Source organism: Nannobrachium achirus (genome assembly GCF_963921795.1).
Source record: "Nannobrachium achirus genome assembly, chromosome: 2".
Taxonomy (NCBI): Eukaryota; Metazoa; Chordata; class Actinopteri; order Myctophiformes; family Myctophidae; genus Nannobrachium; species Nannobrachium achirus.
Window position 1 is genome coordinate 5,196,060 of NC_137811.1, and position 22,028 is coordinate 5,218,087.

Consider the following 22,028-nt stretch of genomic DNA (forward strand, 5'->3'; position numbering starts at 1 on the left):
AGTGCTTCCTTCCGATTCTTAACAAACAGGTGTTTCATACGAAACACTTGTGTTTGTTATTGGAATGGGGGGGGGGGGGGGGGGGGGGGTCCCACGAACCCGGTTCGAATATGATAGGGGGTCACAGCCTTAACAATGTCTGGAAGTGGGGCATGGACAGATTAACCCCCGCGAGGGCCCCTGGCCGCTAATTTTTTAGGGCTCATATTACCCTCCTAATACGTGAGCAGGCCGTGTTTTTGGAGCCGTGTGCAGAGCACATGAGCTCCCTCTGAGTGGCAATGTGTGTCCTGTCTCACCAGAGTCTGTGTCCAGTCAAGAATGAACAGGATCTGCCCATGCGCAATTCTTTGGATGGGATTTATGTCACTTTGAAGTGAGCCGATTTTTTTGGATGGATTTATGTCACTTTGAAGTGAGCCGATTTTTTGGATGGGATTTATGTCACTTTGAAGTGAGCCGATTTTTTGGATGGGATTTATGTCACTTTGAAGTGAGCCGATTTTTTGGATGGGATTTATGTCACTTTGAAGTGAGCCGAATCTCTGGGATCCGTTCTTTTCAAAGAGCCGTTCAAAAGTTATTTATTTTGTAAATACTTTGTAGATTTTGATTATAATTACAAATCACTTCAATCAAAAACATAGACCTGGAACTGCTCAAATTCACGGCTCCACTTCGAACCGAGGTTTGATTTTTCATTTATTTGTAATAATTCTTTGGGAAATGAAAAAAAAAAAGAAAGAAAGAAAAACACGGCCTGCTCACATATTAGGAGGGTAGTATGAGTCACCAGAAACAATTATGGGTGTGAATTTATGGTTAAAATGGAGTTTGAAGTTACAATGGGTGTGTATGGGGAGGCCTTGTAACATTTACATAAAATATCCAAATATTGAATCACGCAAATTAAAATTTAAAGTCTGATTAGACAATAAAATAAACTTTAAATAAAAGTGAAATATCTCTTTAATGCCCTACATTTATAAATAATTGCAAAAGTTATATTCTGATAGTTATCTTTGCTCCAGATTGTTTGTTCAATAACAGGAGCCTCCATTTGCCAATTTCAGCCAATCAGGAGACATTTCCCATTTTATCAGCTTATATGTATTGTTTGCTTGTTTCTTTGTTTCATCACAATCACATTTCACTTGTTCATCCTCGTTTATAAAGCACCACTGAAATAGCAATAGTTTGGTAACTCATGGTCAATAGCAGAGGAGCGGCCACTGAATCACATGAAATGAATACAAGCTCTCTCTTCTTTCTGTAAGGCAGTGTTTTCTTGAACAACACTGCTGCCTACAGGCAGGTTGGTGCCTTGCATGGTTGCCTCCGCTATCTATGAGTCATGATGTATTATCACACACACACACACACACACACACACGCACACGCACACGCACACGCACGCACACACACACACACACACACACACACACACACACACACACACACACACACACACACACACACACACACACACACACACACACACACAAGACACACACACACACACACCTTGGGCCCCAACTCAGTAACTATTCCAACATGTCGTTGCAACTTGCACCAATGCGTCATACCGATGTCACTGGGCTGCGTACTATCTCTCTCTCTGTCACGAAGTAAAATCCTGAGTGCTAATTTGATCAGTCTGTCTTCAACTGAAACCACGGTTCAATTTGTAGACTCCAATGGTTCAAATAAGACAGAGGATTTTGCTGTGCACTGCACACAAATTAAGCACCACGCCAGCGGCCTGGTGTGATCCGCCGGGTCTAATAAGAAGGGAATCCTGTAAAAAGTCCTGGAATAAATTCCTTACCAAAACATTTCTTCACCAATGTGTTTGTAAAGGTGTCTAGTAACACATCCCACAAAGACCGAAATTCAGTTTCCCTGCTGATGAAAGTTGGAGTCCCATTAAATTAACTATAGGCCTACAGGATAAAACACACCAAAATAAATATGCTTTAAGTAGCATGTGAGGGGTCAAACTAGGTTTTTTTTAATGATTCTGAATCCATTGCAAGCATTTGTTTTGCACAAAAAACATTCCTTATAGTAGAAACAGCCCCCATACAATTATTGTTTAGTGATGAGTCATCACTTTTCAAAGTTTTGTGGGAGCCGCCTTGACCCCAAGGAATGTTTTCCGTGCAAAACAAATGCTTGCAATGGATTCAGAATCATTAAAAACCCCTAGTTTGACCCCTCACATGCTACTTAAAGCATATTTATTTTGGTGTGTTTTAGTTAATTTAACTCCAACTTCCATCAGCTGTAACTGATTCTCCTAGGGAAACTGAATTTCCGTCTTTGTGGGATGTGTTACTTACTAGACACCTTTACAAACACATTGGTGAAAAAATCTTTTGGTAAGGAATTTATTCCAAGATATGACACTAGTTCTGACAATATTCCCTTCTTATAATGATTGGTTCTTATTTCCTTTGTCTTCTCATTTGTTTTGGTTCAGCCTTTCACTTGACCTTTGCTCTTAACTGCAGCTAAACTCCTGTCTTGTGAGCTAGTAGATCTGCTATCACAATTGTGCCCATCTGCACGTCTTAATATGGCTACAGTGTGCGCGGCCGCTTCTTTGTCTTTTACAGTAAAGACTATAATGGGATACAAATGCACAGACCTGGTTGGTTGTTTAAGTTGGACAAAATGTGACCGTGTTTTCCCAAATAAGGAGATGACTGACGTCCAACATCATAGATGTTTGATGTCATAGACCACATGGGACACAATATGTCCACATATGGGCATTCCCAGATTTGGACTTTAATATTGATGACATCAGGGATCTCCATATATGGGCATAAAGGGACAAGGCCTGGAATTCATTTGCAAGTGTGACTTGCGTTGCAGTGGTTGTTTACAGTAAGTTGGACAAAATTTGGCTCAAACTAAAGTCAGAATCAACTTTATTGTCACTTTACAGGTGTAAAACAGTGGGGGAAATGTGTTTATTTATACAAGTTAACAGAAAGGGAAGAAAAAGAAGGGGAGAGAGAGAGAGAGAGAGAGAGAGAGAGAGAGAGAGAGAGAGACAAACAAAAAACTAACAATTTAGCTACATATTTACACAATAGCATATCTATTGGGGGCGGTAAACACCTGAGGTTTGAGGTTTATTGATAATTGTTTATTAAGGATCCCCATAGTGGAGACTGTATACTTCCTGGGGTCCAGGCAAAACACATCAAAGTACAAATCATACAGAAGGGTTCCCCAATAGGCGGCCCGTGGGCCGGGGGGCTACTGTCTGGCCCCCACCAACCCTGGTGGTATAAGAGTAGCAACAACACTATCGTCCTTGTCGGGTGGAAATTTCGTATCCAAATTTGTACGTTCTTTTGCAAATCATACAAGATCGTCGCACAAAGTAGTGACAACAGCAGATCTACAAGCACACAGTTTTGTGCTTGTAGATCGGCTGTTTTCATTAGTTAAAATAATTTTTACAATGAGAAATTCAAAACAAACGGTTTTGGACATACAAGATTTCACCCCACAACGACGATATCTGAACTGTCGCTGGAGTAGCGGGAACGCCACTGTTGCCCCCTGCAATGTTGTGGTTGTGGCCCTCGGCTTGGTACCCTAGACATAATTCCGCCCTTGGGGAAAACTAATTGGGGAACCCAGCATGACCAATGTTAGTGAACAAAAACACAAACTTTAGAGAACAAAATTGCATTAACAGTAAAATAAGAACAAGAAATAAATAAACAAAATAGATTTGTCTGTCCGAAAATACAAAAAACAGAAAAAATAGCAACCTAATCTAATCTAATTTCCTTTCTGATTACTGCTTCTTTAAGTTTATTTAAACCAAATGTATTGTTAGATTTTTCTAAAATAGCAGATCTACAAGTTCCCAGTTTAAATGGGTTAAACCCCTCCCCCTATGAAGAACATAATTTGGTGCGACACCCCTGAGCATAGCATTCCTTCTACAGTACTCCTGACTAGGGGTGTAACAATACATTTTAATAGCGATTCGATACATATCACGATACATGGTTGACGATACGATACATGGACGATATTGGTTCATTCATGGCAATACGATACGATTCGATTCAATGATTTAAAATCGATATAGTAACTATTTTGCAAAGAAATTAAATCTGTGTGAAAGGTGTGGATAGTGCAGGTTTTTAAGGGAAACATGGAAATAAATAAGTAAACACCGTGATTATCTGCCAAATACATTGACATTGTATATTGACAAACCTGCACCTTGACATGAACCCAGAGATTACACACATTTATCGATAGACCAGTGAGGAAAAGTAATTAAACCCATCCTTTTTATTTTTTCTTCTTTAAAATGCTAAATACAATGCACTAGTAGGTAGTATCAAAAATAAATACATAAATAAATAAACCTCTATATTCTGATAGTTATCATTGCTACAGAGTGTTTTTTCTGTTTGTCACTCCATTTGCCAGTTTCAGCCAATCAGGAGACATTAGCCATTTTATCAGCTTAGATTTTACAGCGTTCCAATTTAGGGTGCGTTCGGAAACCCGCACCGGGTGTGTGCTCAGTGTAGTGAGTGCAGTGGGCGTGACGTTGTAAAGTGCGTTCAGTGTGGCTTATTTACAAACGACCAGTTAACAGGCAGCTGTGCGCTTTTTCACTCTGAACTCTGAAGGTAATTAACTTTCTGAAAAGCAGCAGTTGCTAACGTAACGTTGATATTGAAAGGAGATGTAATGCATAACATTGGCATACCTGCTGTTAGTTTACACGTTGATGCGTGTGAAACTATCAAGACCAAACGACCAATGAAGCTGCAAATGTTGCATTTTGCGGTCATTTCCTCCATTGTTCACAGCTGAGAAGCGCTCGTCGAGACACGGCCATGAAAACCAACCAATGAAGACACCACACTGACGCACCACACCGTCAAACCCCATCTTCTGAGTAGGGTCGTTCAGTGCGTGCACTCAGCACACCGGTGTGCCGCGCACTGGATTTCCGAACGACAACGCACCAAGTGCACCAAATAAACGAACGACAACATGGCACACCAGTGCGTTGAGTGCGCATTTCCGAACGCACCCATTGTCACAATCACATTTCACTTGTTTATCCTTATTTATAAAGTGCCACTGAAATTGCAACATACGCTTGTTTGTATTTTTATTATTATTATATATTTTTTCAGAAAACTATTAGGATTCAAAAGACTTGTATAATCCAATGAGGGACAAGGAGTTGAACATTCTCTCCAGGTCATCAATGTTAACGTTGAGCTTCTCCAGGGCTTCCCAGGCCTCGGGCCTCACATATTGTTCTGCCATGAACTGCTGGAGGCTCTCTCTCACCTCCCGGAACTTGTTGCTTATGCCGACTTTCATATCCTCAGCTGGGTCAAGGCTGGGTTTAGAGTCAGGGTTAGAGTTAGAGTTGGGGTAAGGGTCAGGCTTCTTCTGGCTGAGGCCTACGATCATCTGGTTCATCTGACATGCCACCTGACCAGTGGGGGAAAAAATACATTTTAATACCAGTAAGACTCCCTAATCGGGAGATAAGCGCCGTTACCTCGCATACACAAACTTTAGAAGGCAATCGTAGCCAATCAGGAGGGAATATGGGAAATGGGACAGATCCATATTGATGACACGACTTTAGAGATACTGTGTACCGCTTTGCGTGATTTTAGGCCAAAATATGTAGACAAAAATTGGCCTGATGGTGGCGCTCGAAGAGGGCCATGTGAGAAATCAGGGGCGGAGGTTGTGATTTGCCATTCCAAGGAGTGTGTGTGCAAAGTTTGGCATGGATAGGAGCAACGGTGCTGGAGATAAGAGTAGGGGCAAAAGTGTGACGTTACATTACGTTACAGACGGACAGCCAGTGAAGCTTTTCATAGCAACTTGCGATCTGACGGTGGCAATCAATGCATTGCTGTTTGGAAAATAAAAATACGAATACGAAAATTGTCATTACCTCTCGGATTACAAACAGCTCCTCAGTCAAAGTATCCTTCTGTTCCATCAGCTGTAAGTTCTTCCTCTCCATGTCGTTCAGGATCTCCTGCAGCTGCTCTGGATCCTGGTTAGCTGCAGTTGGTAGAACAGATATTAATTTGCTAGTTTTAGTAAGAGTATCAATACTGCAATGCAGATACACTCTGTTACAAGTCAAAGTCCAGAATTCAAAATGTACTTAAAGGACAACTTTGGTTTTCTACAACAAGGGTTCATATTTTAGAATGTAATTAAAGAAAAGAAAAGGTGAGTGCTAGAATGTTTTCATTTACTTTGTTCTATTGTTTTAGCACGTTTAGCGATTTTGATTTCAGTGGGTGGGGGCATGTGTACAAGTGGCTAAATATGTATTTTTAGACACAATAAGCCAGTGATTTCCTCATTACTATTTACAGTAACACTGCTAGTAGGGTGACCATACGTCCTCTTTTGCCCGGACATGTCCTCTTTTAGGGGGCTGTCCGGCCTGTCCGGGGGGGTTTTATAAATTCCTTCAAATGTCCGGGGTTTCGCGCATATCACAGTTAAAGCACGAGCATTTACAATGCACGTTCAATGGTTCGTTTGGAAACACACTGTGAGAGGCGGGTTTTCACCCCTAACCCCGGAACGTGTATTATTCATACTACTCTCTGCCTGCGCTGCGATCCCTCCCTCGCGTGTATCAAAACAGCGGCGCAGTTCGGCCAGTGGAGACGCCCCTCTCGTTCCCCACTGGCCGAACTGCGCCGCTGTTTTGATACACGCCCCTCCCTCAGCCTGTCTCGCTTTCAGATCAGAGGCAGAGCAGCGCGAGCTCGGCAGTCGGCAGCATCGCGCTGCTAAAGCCAAACGAACGAACTGCAAACGCAATTAATGCTGTTTCACTGATGAAATGCACACAAAGTGCCAGTGACCAACAATGAGAAGCAGAGCGTTCTGCCAGCAAAGCTGGTACTCTTCTGTGTCTATTTAGGCATTTACAAATAAAAATTCTTCTGCTTCAAGCCCATATCAACACTGCAAAGTAGTCTACAAGACAGTCTGTGCGAGGTGAGAGCTCTTCCGCTAACTAAATTGACAGAATCTTTTGTACAACCTTGTAAAGCAGAATGGCGGTTTGGGTTACCTCTCGTTACAAAGCTGAACGTTCATACAGGAGTCAAAAGGCATACTTTATCAGTGGATCTCATTCTCTAGCCTATAGATTTGTAAAGGGTCCAATTGGAACCCCCTCAAAAATGAATACATAACTAATAACATAATTGAGCTGTAAACTAGTAGCCTACTATAAATTATTTTGGGAAAAAAAGAAAAGAAAAAAAGATATATAGTCTATATGTGTGTGTGTGTGTGTGTGTGTGTGTGTGTGTGTGTGTGTGTGCGTGCGTGCGTGCGCGCGTGCGTGCGTGTGTGTGTCCTCTTTTTGGATTTTCAGAATATGGTCACCCTAACTGCTAGCCCCCATAAGTCACATCTGCCCATGAAAGATTGCAGTGCATCTTGGGAATGGGCTTATTGAGTGTAAAAAGACATTTAGCCACTTGTACACATGCCCCCAGCCACTGAAATCAACATCATTAAAATCTCTAAAACAATAGAAAAGGAGTAAGTGAAAACATTTTATCACTCATCTTTTATTTAATTGAATTACAATCTAAAATATGAACCCTTGTTTCTACTTAAAGTTGTCCTTTAAGTAGAAAGTAGGCCTACTCATTAAGTTTTCAAACATATACAAATCTTTTGAAAATAGCATATCTAATTTCAAATGGACGGAATGTATTTAGGGTTGTTTGTAATAATAATCAAAATCTACAAAGTAACTAGTAACTAAAATTGTCAATTTTCCTCTGAGACCCTTCCTATACAAACCCATTGTAACTTCTGAGACGCTTATACAAACCCATTGTAACTTCTGAGAAGCTTATACAAACCCATGGTAACTTCTGAGACGGGATTCTGAATCCAATGCAAGCATTTGTTTTGCACGAAAAACATTCCTTTCCGAAACACGGCCCCCACAAAACTGTGAAAAGTGACGACTCATCATTAAACCATAGTTTTATGGGGGGCGCTTTTAGCCCAAGGAATGTTTTACGTGCAAAACAAATGCTTGCATTGGATTCAGAATCATGAAAAACCTCCTAGTTTGACCCCTCACATGCTACTTAAAGCATATTTATTGTTTGTATTATTTTACTGTATAGTAAAGTCTATGAGACGCCAACTTTGATTGGCTCCCACAAGTTTCCCAACACAAATCTGCAATGTCCCTATAGCTAAAAAATGTCCATGTGGCATGTTCTAACTGTGTGCCAAATGTCATGCTTCTATCATAGAGTGCACGATTCCATCAACATACTGCCCGAAATGCCCAGACTAAAACCCATTGTAACTTCAAAACTTGACACATTGACTCATAATACCCCTCCTAATACGCGAGGGGCAGTGTTTTTCAATCATTTTATATCCCCCCCCCCCAATGATTATAAATAATACATTACAACATTTATTGAAAGAACACATTATACATGGAGCAGAGGGCTTTCGGTCCTCTAAACTGAGATTAGTTTATCTTACTCCCTTATTATTTATGCTGCCTTATTACAGACTATAGTGCCGTATGTTGCCTTATTACTGACACCCTACTGCCTTATTACTGACTCCCTACAGCGTTATGCTCCCTTAGAGTCTTTAAGGGCGGATTCACACTGCAATCCGTTTGATTAGAACTGATTCTGAAACCGGTTGCTGGTTCACGCTGGCCAGCATTCACATTGGCAGACCTTCTGGCCTCCCTGGAGATCACTAGCACTATACAGCCCGGTCCTATAGGTGGCGGTATGCACATAGTGTCATCAACTATGCGACATTGCTGATGGTGGTTGCCAATAAATTCAGGCACGAAAGTTGGTGTAACAATTCAATGACGCGCGACAGCGCAGTGTGGAACATTGTTGCAGTGGTCTTGGGTCTCGCACCCCCCACACCTCGACAAGACAAACAAGCCTATTTGCATATCAATTGACCTGTGTCGCTGATCTACAAGCTCACACTGACCTTGCATCCGCGACGCGTTGTGAGCTTGTAGATCTGCTATTTTCCAGGCGCATAAACGTGCAGAATGATGAGCGAGACATGCAGCGCAGCGCACGTTATTATTTTAATTATTTAATAATCAACATGGCTGAAACGCTTGTGGCTTAATATTCACATTAATGGCACGTCAAGCAGGCACAGCAGTGCACAAGCATGTGCCAAGGAATCTATAACATCGAAACAAAAGTCAGGGATAAAGGAATACTTTTAGGCTATTTTCTATCAACAGCGGTAAGTCATTTTCGGTTTGTTTTCATGGTTTAACAGTTCATGGTTTAACTTGTAGGCTAGTGCTTTCTCTTTCTGCTTTTCTTTCCCGACGGGCGACAGCGCACACACATGCATGCACGCACGCACCAAGCCCCCCCCCCCCCCTCCCGCTGTAAATCTGATCCCAGAGCAGCATAACCATCATCTCACAGTTACAGCCATACTTCATGTCGCTGCCTCGCGGCTAATAACGGACCTGAATCTGATCCTAGGTCAGCCTAGATTACAGTCCCGTGTTCCGAATGTTTTAACGGAGCGCCGGTTCTGGCCGTCCCGTCTCACTTTCACCCCTGCCTCAGTGCGCTGGTGCGAGACAATAAATAACTGTTCGCCAATTGCTACTTCTCCCAATTGGAAGTACATGACACCAGTCCAGCGCACCACAGTAGTAGGCTAACTGGTGATATAAAACATATAAACGAATTTTAGAAGACAGTCCTACAAGCAAGCAATCTCTCTGTGAGATGAAGTCGCTGATCCCATGGCCATGTCGACAACTGTTACCCAGTGTTTATTTGTGCCGACGGCTGACTCGTCGACATTATATGAGGTCACGTTCAACATCAATACCGTTTTTGAGGCCGGTTGCTTCACACTGCGGCTCACCGGTCTCGAGGTCGCACAATGCAGTCTCGAGACTACCTCTTGAGGTGGTTTCGAGGCTATCCGTTTCTGAGGAAGACCGCACGCTTCACACTGTCAAAACCGGTTTAAACATCTGCCAAGTAGCCTCGAGACCGGTCTCGAGACCGCAGTGTGAATCCGCCCTAAGTGGTGCATGCGGTGCACTGTGCCTCCTGTTTGTGTTAAATTAGTGTAATTATTTGAAGCTTTGCGTGTCAGTCAGTATGCAGCTGTTTATGCTACATAAATACATACAAACATAAATCACCTATTCTTGAGAATTGGGACAAATCATGTCCTACCAAAACATTTAAAAATATTGTTTTATTAACACACAAAAAAAAGTTTCCTTTTTTTTTACATCTAAACATGCACTATGCCAGAAAACACCCTAACCCTAACCCGTCTCAGACAAGGATTCACAACTTCAAACTTTGTTTGTTTGTTGTTAAAAGCATTACAATAACGAACCATGTGTATGATCACATAATGGGTAAGAATGTATTATTATTATTATTGGCCTTTAAAGTTGTGTCCAAGATTGTTGTCAACTGCGTCTGATTTCTACGAAAAAATAATCTTCTAAGGTCCCCTGTCTCAATTCCTTGTTTTAAAAAAGGTGGGAAAGCTGCATAATCTCCAGTAAGATTTTCTTCTTTTTTTTTTTTTTCCTTTTTTTTTTTTTATAAATGCACTAAATAATGTTATCTGGTGTGTCCCACCCATGACATGTCAACTCTGTCAGTCCTTCTAAAAAACTCTGAGGTTGGCCCATTACATGATTTAATAGTCAACACTTTTTTTAAAATACAATTTCAAAGCATTATTGAAGAATATCAAATAATATTTAAATAAGTAAAGGTTTTGTCCCAATTCTCAAGTATGGGTGACATACAGACAGACAGACAGACAGACAGGCAGGCAGGCATGCAGATAGCCGCATAAACACCAATACCGCTTAAAAAAGAAAAACACCAACACTGATACAAAAAAATAAAAATAAAATCCTTTTCAACCTTGAAGTGAGCCTCTCCTGGAGCCCATCATTGCGCTGCTGTTGCTCCTGCTCTGCTGCATGGGCTCTGCGAATGCGATGCTGTTCTTCCTGCTGGAGCAGTTGGTGCAGAGCTGCAGCGCCTCCGCGCTGCTGTTCCTCCTGCTGCCCTGCAACATCGGCTCTGCGCCGCTGTTCCTCCTGCTGCCCGGTAACATGGGTAACATCTGCTCTGTGGTGCTATTCTTGCTGCTCTGCAACTGCTTCGGTGTCTGCTCCTCCGTCGCGCTGTTCGGCAGGGACGTGCAGAGAACGTTAGAGAGACACAGGGGCTGACATTTCTGGAATGGGCACCGAAAATAGCCGACCTCCCAGCGCGGGGACTGCCCATAAGTCCGAAGGTTCATTAGTCCGAATTTAGTTAGGGTTACTGAGGTTAGGGTTAGGGTTCGAGTTAGGCATAGTATTCTTAACAGATTCGGACCATTGAACCTTCGGACTAATGAACCTTCGGACCAATGCCATGGCACCCCAAGCGCATAACGCGTCGCAGCGCAACGTGTTGTGAGCTCTGAAGTCGGCTATTTCCGGTGCTTGATACCACACTGAACTAAACAAGTCAAGAACATAATAAAGTCAATACTGGAGATGTGGTGTACGTGTATGAATTTCTACATAGAGAGGGGCAGAGAGGCAGAGTTTGGACAAGGCAATAATTCTCTTGAAGGCTGCCTTCAGGTATGGCATGGAAAGGGGGTATTTGCATTTCTTTCACCATAGTAAAAACTGCATTCATGGTCTGGGGAGGGCACTTTTTACAGACGGATAAAAGGGCACAGGCTCAAGCCCCCTTTGATGTCTATGTGTGCACATGCCTGCTGTTCGGTATCTGCTCTGTCGTGCTGTTCTTGCTGTTCTGTAGCTTCTCTGTGGTGCTGTTCCTCCTGCTCTGTAACTTCTCAGTGGTGCTGTTCCTCCTGCTGCCCTGCGTCGCCTGCGCCGCTTCCTGGTCAGCTGAGCTCGGCTCCTTGTTGGCCGCGGCCGCGGGCTGCTGCTTGTCCGGGGGCAGATCTTGTTTGGCTTCTCCCTGGTCGTTAACCGGAACGTCCTGGTTGGGCTGAGCTGCCGCCTGGCTCGGCTCTTTGCTCTTCTCTTCGGCCGGCTCTTCGGCGTTCTCCTCTTTCACAGGACCGTCCCCCTGCGGGGGCTGCTCGCTATCCATGTCATTGCCTTCAACGCCGTCCAGCTGTGAAATAAACACAGGTTTGCACGTGTTTGTGTGTTCATGGAAACGTAAAACAAAAAGGTTCCGAAATGTGTGTTTGGTAGGTTTGTTGCAACAATGCTTCTATGACCTTTATACCATTGAAAAGCCTGCTTAATCCCCCTTTTTAACCCATTAAAGGAGTAGTTCAACCAAAAAACTACCTATTTTCTATCAATTACACACCCCATGAAGACTTGACTTCATGGAGATTATTTGTTTGTTTGTGGCATTCTGAAGCCAATAATTGATGACTGGTAAAGCTTAATTGGGAGTGTAATGATAGAAAATATATTAAAAAAAAAAGAAAATTCTAGGGAACAAAATGTTCCCACCAGAAGCAAACATTTGAGTAAAACAATGTTATTGTTAATATATCGTCATTGTCGGGCAGAAACCTTGTATCTCCAAGTAAAAAATTTGAATGTTTTTTGAAACCCTGCTTCATCACACAAGGCTCGCAAAAAACTAGTGAAAATTGCAGATCTACAGTGTGCTTGAAGATATTTTCACTATTTCAGTGGCGTAATTTCAAAAAAAGTATGGCAACATGACTGGTCGCGCGTGTGCAAGACACCAGTCATGTTGCCATACCGGTTTCTTGGGCTGGCCTGGAAATGGCAGCCTGGAACGGTTGTTCAAGTGCAGCTAAACTTGGCATGTTAGTAAACCTGCCACAATTAACAATAGTGCATTGCACCTGAGCAGCTGACCTGCGTAACCTGGGAATATACCATTTTGTCAAGAATACAACTGTGGAGAATATAATTATAATGCCTTGTTAAAGCGGACATATTGTTACATTTTGCATTTGTAGTTATTTTACTGTACTTTAACAACACAATAACCAGCATGTGGATTAATATTTAAAAGTAACTTTTATTTTCCCACTGGACCCAGGGTATGGCAGCTGCATACCCCTGCCATACCCAACTGACGCCCCTGCACTATTTTAATCCTATTTTAATCATTAAATTACAAATACACAACAGATGGTTTTGGACATACAAGGTTTCCACCCAACAGTGAGGAGATATATATACAGCAATATTGTGGGAAAGAAGTCCAGTGTGACATTTCTGCAGTCAGTGATTATTTGGGATGCTATGGCATCTGCTGCTTCCAATGCTTTTTTTTATTTTTTTACACAATATTCAACAATATTGAGACAGAGCTGTATATATATTCAAAGATTTTCAAAAACATTCATACATTTTCAAAAATAACAGATCTACAAGCTCATGGCTAGTTTCACTATTCTAAACATTCTTTTAAATCAGGGGTGTCCAAACCTTTTTCAAAGGGGGCCACGTTAAGCACATTGTTAAACGCCCACTCAAAACACAAATAACTCAGCCTTTTTGTACATTAAGAACAAATGTATAAAAAGACGTGCAAGGTCAAACATTGCCTTTCAAGATCAGACAACAGGGAACAAGGAATCCTGAAAGGTTATACACTGGGAGAATATTGTTGTTTGACGGTGCTGGAAGGCCGCTTATAGTACAATTTAGGAATGAAGCCGCGGTCCGTAGAAGAATTGTCCTCGGGCCGCATTTGGTCCCCGGGCCGCACTTTGGACACCCCTGTTTTAAATAATAAAAAGGGATCGGTTTTTGACATACAAGGTTTTCACCCGACAGTGACGATCCTCCAACTGCGCTTTCTTCTTTAATTTCTTTGTACTCATTTGTAACGACCCCAATCAAAATCCTGGAAGTATAAGGGAAACATTTTCTCTACCTGTGGTGAGAATTATGAGTTTACTTCCCACAGATTACACACACCCAAAGTGAGTTTGAAAACATGACCAATGATGAAAAACTCCCATACCTACTGGGAGAAATACAACAATGTGCAAACACAGCAGCAACACTTGTGAACTGTTGCGACAAAAGAAGTAGTCCATGGGCCATTCGAGATGTCGGTATCGGAAAGGTGGCAATTGTTATCATGCATTTTTGCAAAAGCTCTATATCTGTAGATTATATTTTGGTATGATAACCCTTTCTGAGACACAGCTAAATTGGTGTTATCAGCGCTAGAGTTGGTGTCCCATTAACTTTACATTACAGGGGAAAAAGCAAAAAAAATAATCTGCTTTAAGTAACATATGAGGGGTCAAATTAGGGTTTTTTCATGATTCTAAATCCATTGCAAGCATCTGTTTTGCATAAAAAACATTCATTGGGCTAAAACGGCCCCCACAAAAGTGTGAAAAGTGATGACTCATCACTTTTCATCACTAAACCATAGTCTTGTGGGGCAGTTTTTTAGCCCAAGGAATGTTTTTTGTGCAAAACAAATGCTTGCAATGGATTCAGAATCATGAAAAAACCCTGGTTTGACCCCTCATATGTTACTTAAAGCAGATATTTTTTTTGCTTTTTTTCCCCTGTAATGTAAAGTTAATGGGACACCAACTCTAGCTGCTGATAACACCAATTTAGTTGTGTCTCAGAGGGGTTATCATACCAAAATATAATCTACAGATATAGAGCTTTTCAAAAATGCATGATAACCTTTGCCACCTTTCCGATACCGACATCTCGTATGGACTAAAGGCTAGAAACACAACCACCCTAAGGACTACAAACCATGGATTGACATCTAGACCTACTGCCCATACAGTATGAAACAGAGCTGATACCTTTAAATGCATTTTGAGAAAAGATAATGCTGCTATTTGTTCCAAAAGCTTAGCTGTATAGGCCTATACATAACATGTCACAATGCGACATAGCTCTGTTTACACAATGCTGTACCCCCTCCAACTGTATTATGTTCCTCATTTTCAACAGTTTTTATTTTATGTTTTGACACTTGCTTTGGCAATTATGTAAACGTATGTTTTCTCATGCCAATAAAGCTCCTTTGAATTTAAATTGAATTGTATAAAGAAGTAGAAGAAGAAGAAGAACCACCACAGTGTTAGAAACAACCACAGTGAAATGTACAAGCCCCCTGTAACGTTACACAAAACAACAACACAAAATACAGTAGGCCTATAAAAAAGCTCACTCACTTGGACGAACAATCGATGAGCGGGGAGAATGCCATTCAGCTTGTCACGTCGATCACTGCTGCAACAACTGTCAGTCTGATCGTCTGTATCACTGATTCACTGTTGCTGCGTCTGTGTCGCTTTCGGCTTCCTTCACTGTCGCTGCGTTGTGTTTGTATCACAGGACACTGTCTGGTCACTGACTCGGGGTCAGTACGGGACGCACTCTAGCTTGTCGCCAAGCGATGTTGCGATGTCTCGGGTGCCACTCAAATCCCAATAGGTCACTCGCACTTGCGAGGCAGAGATTATTCACTCGGCTGCTGCCTCAACATCTAAGACAGGACTGGCCTGTGGCTGTCCCTGTACACCCTCCGACCACTGGGTTTGAATTTATATTATTTAACCTGTATTTAACCAGTGAAAAAAGTTGATACAAAAATAATTAAAAAAGACGCGTTTGAAGTCTCTTATTCGAGTGTGAACTGGCCAAGAGGAGAGGCATTAAACGCTACACTGCTCTGCCAGTAACAAGAAACACAGGACAATAACAATGACAGCCATACAACAGCCGTAAAAAACGACTAAACTAAAAGTGACCAAACTAAAACCTAATGTCCGTTTAGTTGTCCCCCGTTCTAGTGAGCGGAACGCCTCTCGTGGTCTAAGTCTCCTCCTCCGTCTCTCCGATCCCTTGCCGCTCTTCCTCCCGTGCCGTTGTCCCCCTTTCCTGTTTGCCGCTGGCCTTTATCGTGACACCCTCCTCTGTTTACACCAGGTGACACCCCGGGGACTATATATCACTCAGTGAGTGGACAGTTATCTCATCAAGGTTGCAGAGAATTAATAATTGATGCCAGAGTGTGGTACTGTAGCCGTCAACAAACACACATAATGACTTCATTACTGCAGCAGTCAACACACAATGGCCCACATTTATCAACCTTGCCTGGACGAGAAAACGGTCACCATTCTATCGTCACTTTGACTTGAGCTTCCAGTGCGCTCAAATCTAACACCAGGTCCTCAGCTCGCGTACGCAAATCTTTTATTTATTTTAGATCTTAAACATGCGGTCCAGCATTGTCTGACAATTTGACTTCCACCTGAACACATGTATCAACTTCAAAAATCTATAGCTAATAAACTAATCAATATTCCCTGTGAAAATATTGCATTCTTGCGACCGCCAGGTCGCAGTTACTATCAAAACCTCCACCGCCTGTCTGTCTGTCTGTCTGTCTGTCTGTCAGTCTGTCAGTCTGTCCGTCACACGACATGTCACACTTTTCCCTACTCATATCTGAGTAGTGATGGCTGAGTGGTTAGTGTCCATAGGACTCTGGAGGCCCCAGAGGTCGCAGGTACGATTCCCCGCTCCAGCCATCACCCCTCGCGCTCCTTGTGGGCTGCACTGGGTTCAGCTGGGTTAAGCTGAAAAAAGCAGCTGGGTTGGGCTGCGATATTTGAATTTCCCTTGCGGGAGGAGTAGGTAACTATCTATCTCCACCACCATTGCCCTGATCCATTCCAAACTTTGCAGACACTCTCCTTGGCTGCCAAACCACAACTTCCACCCCTAATTTCTCACATGGCCCTCTTCTAGCGCCACCATGAGGCCGATTCTTGCAAAACACATTTTTGGACACAGATTTTGGCCTAAAATCACGTAAAGCGTTACACAGTATCTCTAAAGTCATGTCATCAACATGGATCTGTCCCATTTCCCATATTCCCTCCTTATTGGCTACCATTGCCTTCTAAAGTTTGTGTATACAACCTGACGGTCGCTTATCTCCCGATTAGGGAGTCTTACTGGTGTAATGGACTGGGCTATGTGTCATATGTCTAAAACCGAAATCCGAAGTGACACAATTACAAGCAATGGAAAATCGAGCAATGAAAACGTATTTGCGATGTCATAATTTAGGTGCTTAATCATTCACCCATTTAACAAGTGTGCTGACAGTCATTCGGATATAGACAATCGCAGATCTGGTACAGTTGAGCACGTACATGTGAGCGGATTTTCGGGAGTTGGGACCGCTGTGATCTTTTCATGGAGGTCGCCAAACGTAGGTGCAGCAGCTACGTCCTCTGGATACCTGTGCCCAGCGGGAGCGTTTCGCTGCGTCTATGTCATCTTTTCGACACCCAAACCCTAACCCTAACCTCCGTGAGGTGAGTCGCTAACCCTCCCGATGCTCCGTTGTCCAAATGATGGTCATTCGAAAGAGCGAGATTTTCCCGTGCCCAGCACGGATCGCGATCTTCATGTTGTGGGTGGGTTTTGCCCACAGGACCTCAGCGGGATACTGGAGGGAGACAGGTGACCATTCCACCATACACCAGCCCTCATCCATTCGTTCTTAGGCTACACATGCATCAATCACTCCATAAACGTTTAGGATTAAGACAGCCTTGCCAGGCTAGGCCTATCTCTCATAAACACGGTGTCACAGCCTGTTACTCATGGGAGACTCAGGACTGCTTTATTTAAAGGACAACTTAGTTTTTTCACAACAAGGGTTCATATTTTAGATTGTAATTAGAGAAAAGAAAAAGTGAGTGTTAAAATGTTTTCATTTGCTTCGTTCTATTGTTTTATCATGTTTACCGTGCTAAAATGTGGGGCATGCGTATATCTATCTAGGTCGTCCTCAGACGAGCCCTCCATCGTTGTTTCCAGTCATCTCGGTTCTCCATACATCTGGCCAGCTCATTGGTGTTCTGTGTCCCTACGTCTTCCTTGAGTACGTCCACGTATGTTTTTGTGGGACGTCCTCGCGACCGGTGCCCATGTGTTGGCTCCCACAGTACCAATTTGCTGGCTGGAAGCTCCTGGTGTCTTTGGCAGTGTCCTGCTAGTCTCATTCTTCTGGTGGCAATTTTCTCGCTTACCCTTGGTATACCCTCATACAGGCTCCTGTTGGTAACATGTGCACTCCTGTTGATGTTGAGTACTGCACACAACATTCTAGTGTAGCACCCATTTAGAGACTTCTGCAGGGTTGGCTTCAGGGTCCAGCATTCACTGCCATAGAGGAGAACAGACTCCACTGTTGCGACGAAGAAGCTAAGTTTGATTTGGCGGGGGAGGCTAGAGTTCCATACACTGTTCATGCCGTTCAGGGCCCTCCAAGCGAGTGCCTTCCTTACTTTAAGGTCTTTCTCAGTTGAGTCGACCCATGCGCCCAGGTACTTGAAGTCCTTGACTTCCTTCAACACAGCTCCTTCTGTTGTTGTCAGAGGTGAGTGATCAGGTAGGTTATAGGTGATAACCTCAGTTTTCTTAGCATTTAGCCTGAGACCAACTTTGGCACACTCTATCTCCACCCTGTTCAGGAGTTCTTGTGCTTGTTCCATGCTGTCGGAGAGCACGCTGATGTCGTCCGCATAGTCCAGGTCTGTCAGAACTACTGCGGGATGCCGCCTTGACCTCCTTGGTGTTAGCGTGAAGCCAAGCTCTTGTTCTCGTCCACCTATGGCTTTCCTGAGCGCATAATCTAGAACTATGATGAAGAGGTAGGGGGCTAGGGTGTCTCCTTGCATTACACCAGCTCGGATGTCAAACACCTCACTGCTGCCATCTGGGGTCACCACTTTGGCCCTTGTTCTTGCATACATGGTCTCGATAGCCCGGAGAATGTTGGGAGGGACATTGTAGGCCTCAAGGATCTTCACCATCTTGCTTCTGTGGATAGAATCAAAAGCCTTTTTGAAGTCAATGAAGCACAGTACAGCTGCTAGGTTGTCCTTTTTCACCTCCTCTATTAATCTCCTTAATGCCAGGATCTGTGCTACGGTTGTTCTCTCCTCTCGGAAACCATTTTGGTTCTCTCTCAGGTGAGGGTCGATGGCATGCCGTATCCTGTTCAGTATCATTCGGTTGAAGACCAGCAGTGATACATGTCAGGCTGATGCCTCTGTAGTTGTCTGGCTTTGAGAGGTCCCCAGCTTTAGGCACCGGGATGATGTTAGACAGAGACCATATTTCAGGTTGCTTGTTGTGCTGTAGAGCATTGTTGCAAAAGTCTAGGATGAGGTTGTCTAGGTCGCAGTTCTTCAAGACCTCTGGAGGTATGCCATCCGGCCCAGCGCTTTTTCCCTCTCTCAGGGTGGATTTTGCCCTGGCGAGCTCGCTGATTGTGAATGGTCCATCGTTGATGTTCAGGCCCTGGAGGACTGTTGGTATATTTTCCTCCACTCCCTCTTCCACTGATGTTCCCAGGAGCCTTTGGAAGTGGTCGAACCATGTTGCCACTCTCTCCTCTGGGCTGTGTCCCTCAACCTGGCCCTCCTTGGCCCTCTTCCGCCCTGTCATCTCATTTATTACCTTCCAGGCCTCCCCGTATTGCCTTTCACCTTGCGCTGCCTGCACTCTTCGCACACTTTCCATCACTTCCTCCCCTTTGATGGTGTCGTAGGTGCTGAAGAGAGACTGTTTGGCTTCGTTCAGTGTCTCGCGACCCTCCTCTGTTGGTTCACGCTCAAAGTTGAGTCGTGCTTCCTCCATCCTGCCTCGTGCTGCTACAACCTTCGGATGTCTGGACCGTGGTGGTGCTCTTACTCTGTTCAACACTGGTACGCACAGTCTGGTCGCCTCCTCATTCGCTGTGATGAATCTCCCATATTCACGGCTGGGCTCCTCTCCCCTATCAAGCTGCCGAAAGCGCTTCCTGACTTCCTCCGTGTACCTGGTTTGAAGGCCCGGATTGGTCGTGAATGCCTTCCAGTCATGCCGAATCTTGGGGCTTGGCTTGGGGACCCTGAGGCTCAGTCGCACCCTCATGGAGACCACACGGTGATCAGAGCCTACAGAGCTGAACGTGCTGTATGGCTCAGCGTTCAGGATGGAATTCCTCCACTTTTGCCTCACTAGGATATAGTCCAACTGATCTAGCCTAGGTTGCTCCCCAGGCCGTGAGGCTCGGTCTCGGAAAGTCCATCTCTTCCCTGTTCTCTTCCGGAACATGGTGTTCGCTGCCAGGAGCTGGTGTTCCATGAGAAGGGCTGTGAGGTATGTGCCGTTGCGGTTGGTAGACTCATGGTATGGGAATGGTGCATCCTCCTGTCCAATCCTGGCGTTGAAGTCGCCAAGGATTGCCAGGAAGTTGTGCGCTGGGACACCTCGGACTGCTGTTGTGAGGTCCTCATAGAACTCCTCAACCTTCTCAGGTGGTGCCATGTTAGTGGGCGAGTACACCACTATGACTGTTGTTACTGGGTTACCTGCGAACTCAGCCATGAGGATCCTTTCGGTGTGCTTGTGAACCCGTCGGAGGGCCCTGCGCGCCAGAGAACCCAGCATTAGTCCTACACCCCCTGTTGCAGCCTGGGCCCCGTTTCGCCCCGCAGATGCAGTGATGAACGTGCGTTTCTCCACTTTGTGGTAAACTATCTGGTCGTCAGTGTGGACTCTTCTGTGTTCCTGGACTCCCAGGATCTCTACCCCCTGTTCTTCAGCACAATGTGCCAATTCCACCAGTCTAGCTTCTTCTCTCACTGTGCATGCGTTGAAGGTCCCCATTACAAATGGTCTCCGACAACGCATGAGTGCATTGGGTGGGATGCTGTGGTCAGACAGAACCCTCCCTCGTTCCCGTGGGTTTGAGGCCCTGTCGTCATGATGTCCTCCGGAAGGGGGACCAGCACCACCATCCGCCGCGATGCTCCTGCGGACTCCCGCCGCTGGAAGTATAGGATTTGGGATGACTTTGTTCTTCATGGTTGGCTTTTCAATGCTAGTTAAGGACTGTGGGGTCGCAAATTCTCACAGTCCTGGTTTTTACCTCAGAGTGACCTTCTCCTAGGTGGGTTGCCTACCATGGCTAAGAGCCCCACCCGCCCCGACTGATAGCTCAGATTGCCGGATCTGAATGGTCCACATGCTGATGTTTTAACTCACTGAATGGTTCTAATTAAATACAAGTTCTAAAGTGTCGAAGTTTCACCTGAATCTCTCTCTGTACAAGTGGCTAAATATGTATTTTTAGACACAATAAGCCAGCAGTTTCTTCATTGCTATTTACAGTAACACTTCTAACCCCCATAAGTCACATCCAAGGTTGCATTGTATCTTGGGAATGAACTTATTCTGTTTAAAATGACATATTTAGCCACTTGTATGCATGCCCCCAACCACTGAAATAAGAATCTCTAAAACAATAGAAAGAAGTAAATGAAATCATTTTAACACTCATCTTTTATATTCTTTAATTACAATCTAAAATATGAACCCTTGTTGTAAAACACTAAAGTTGTCCTTTAAGAAGAAGAAGACTATACTGTGTAGACACTCTTGGTCTGACTAGGTGTTCATGACGTGTATACAGATATATCTGGATGTGTGGCACTGGTACCCTATATTTGTCAGATTTTATTGTATTGTTCTCCGGTTGACAGACTGGTTTGTACGCTGTAAACCCCCTTAACTCATTCTGTGCCAGATGCCAAAATGGCTCCAAGGTAGCTGTGCCGAGATTTTGTATGTTTTTCTTTACTATGCAATGAAAAAAAAGATTTTTTTTTATAATTTTTTCCCCACAGAAACAGACACAGTTGTTGTGATTCAGTGGCAAAAAGAATTTTGGCAATCGGACAAATGGTTCCAGAGATAGAGCTGTTTGAATGAAAAAAAGTGTCCATCCACTAGAATGGACACACATGAACACACATTTTCTCAATCAGCTAAACGAGGGAGCGAACACACAAACAGAGAAAAGCATCTCTCTGATCTCAGGTCATTTTGACATCTTTAGAAAAAGAAAACA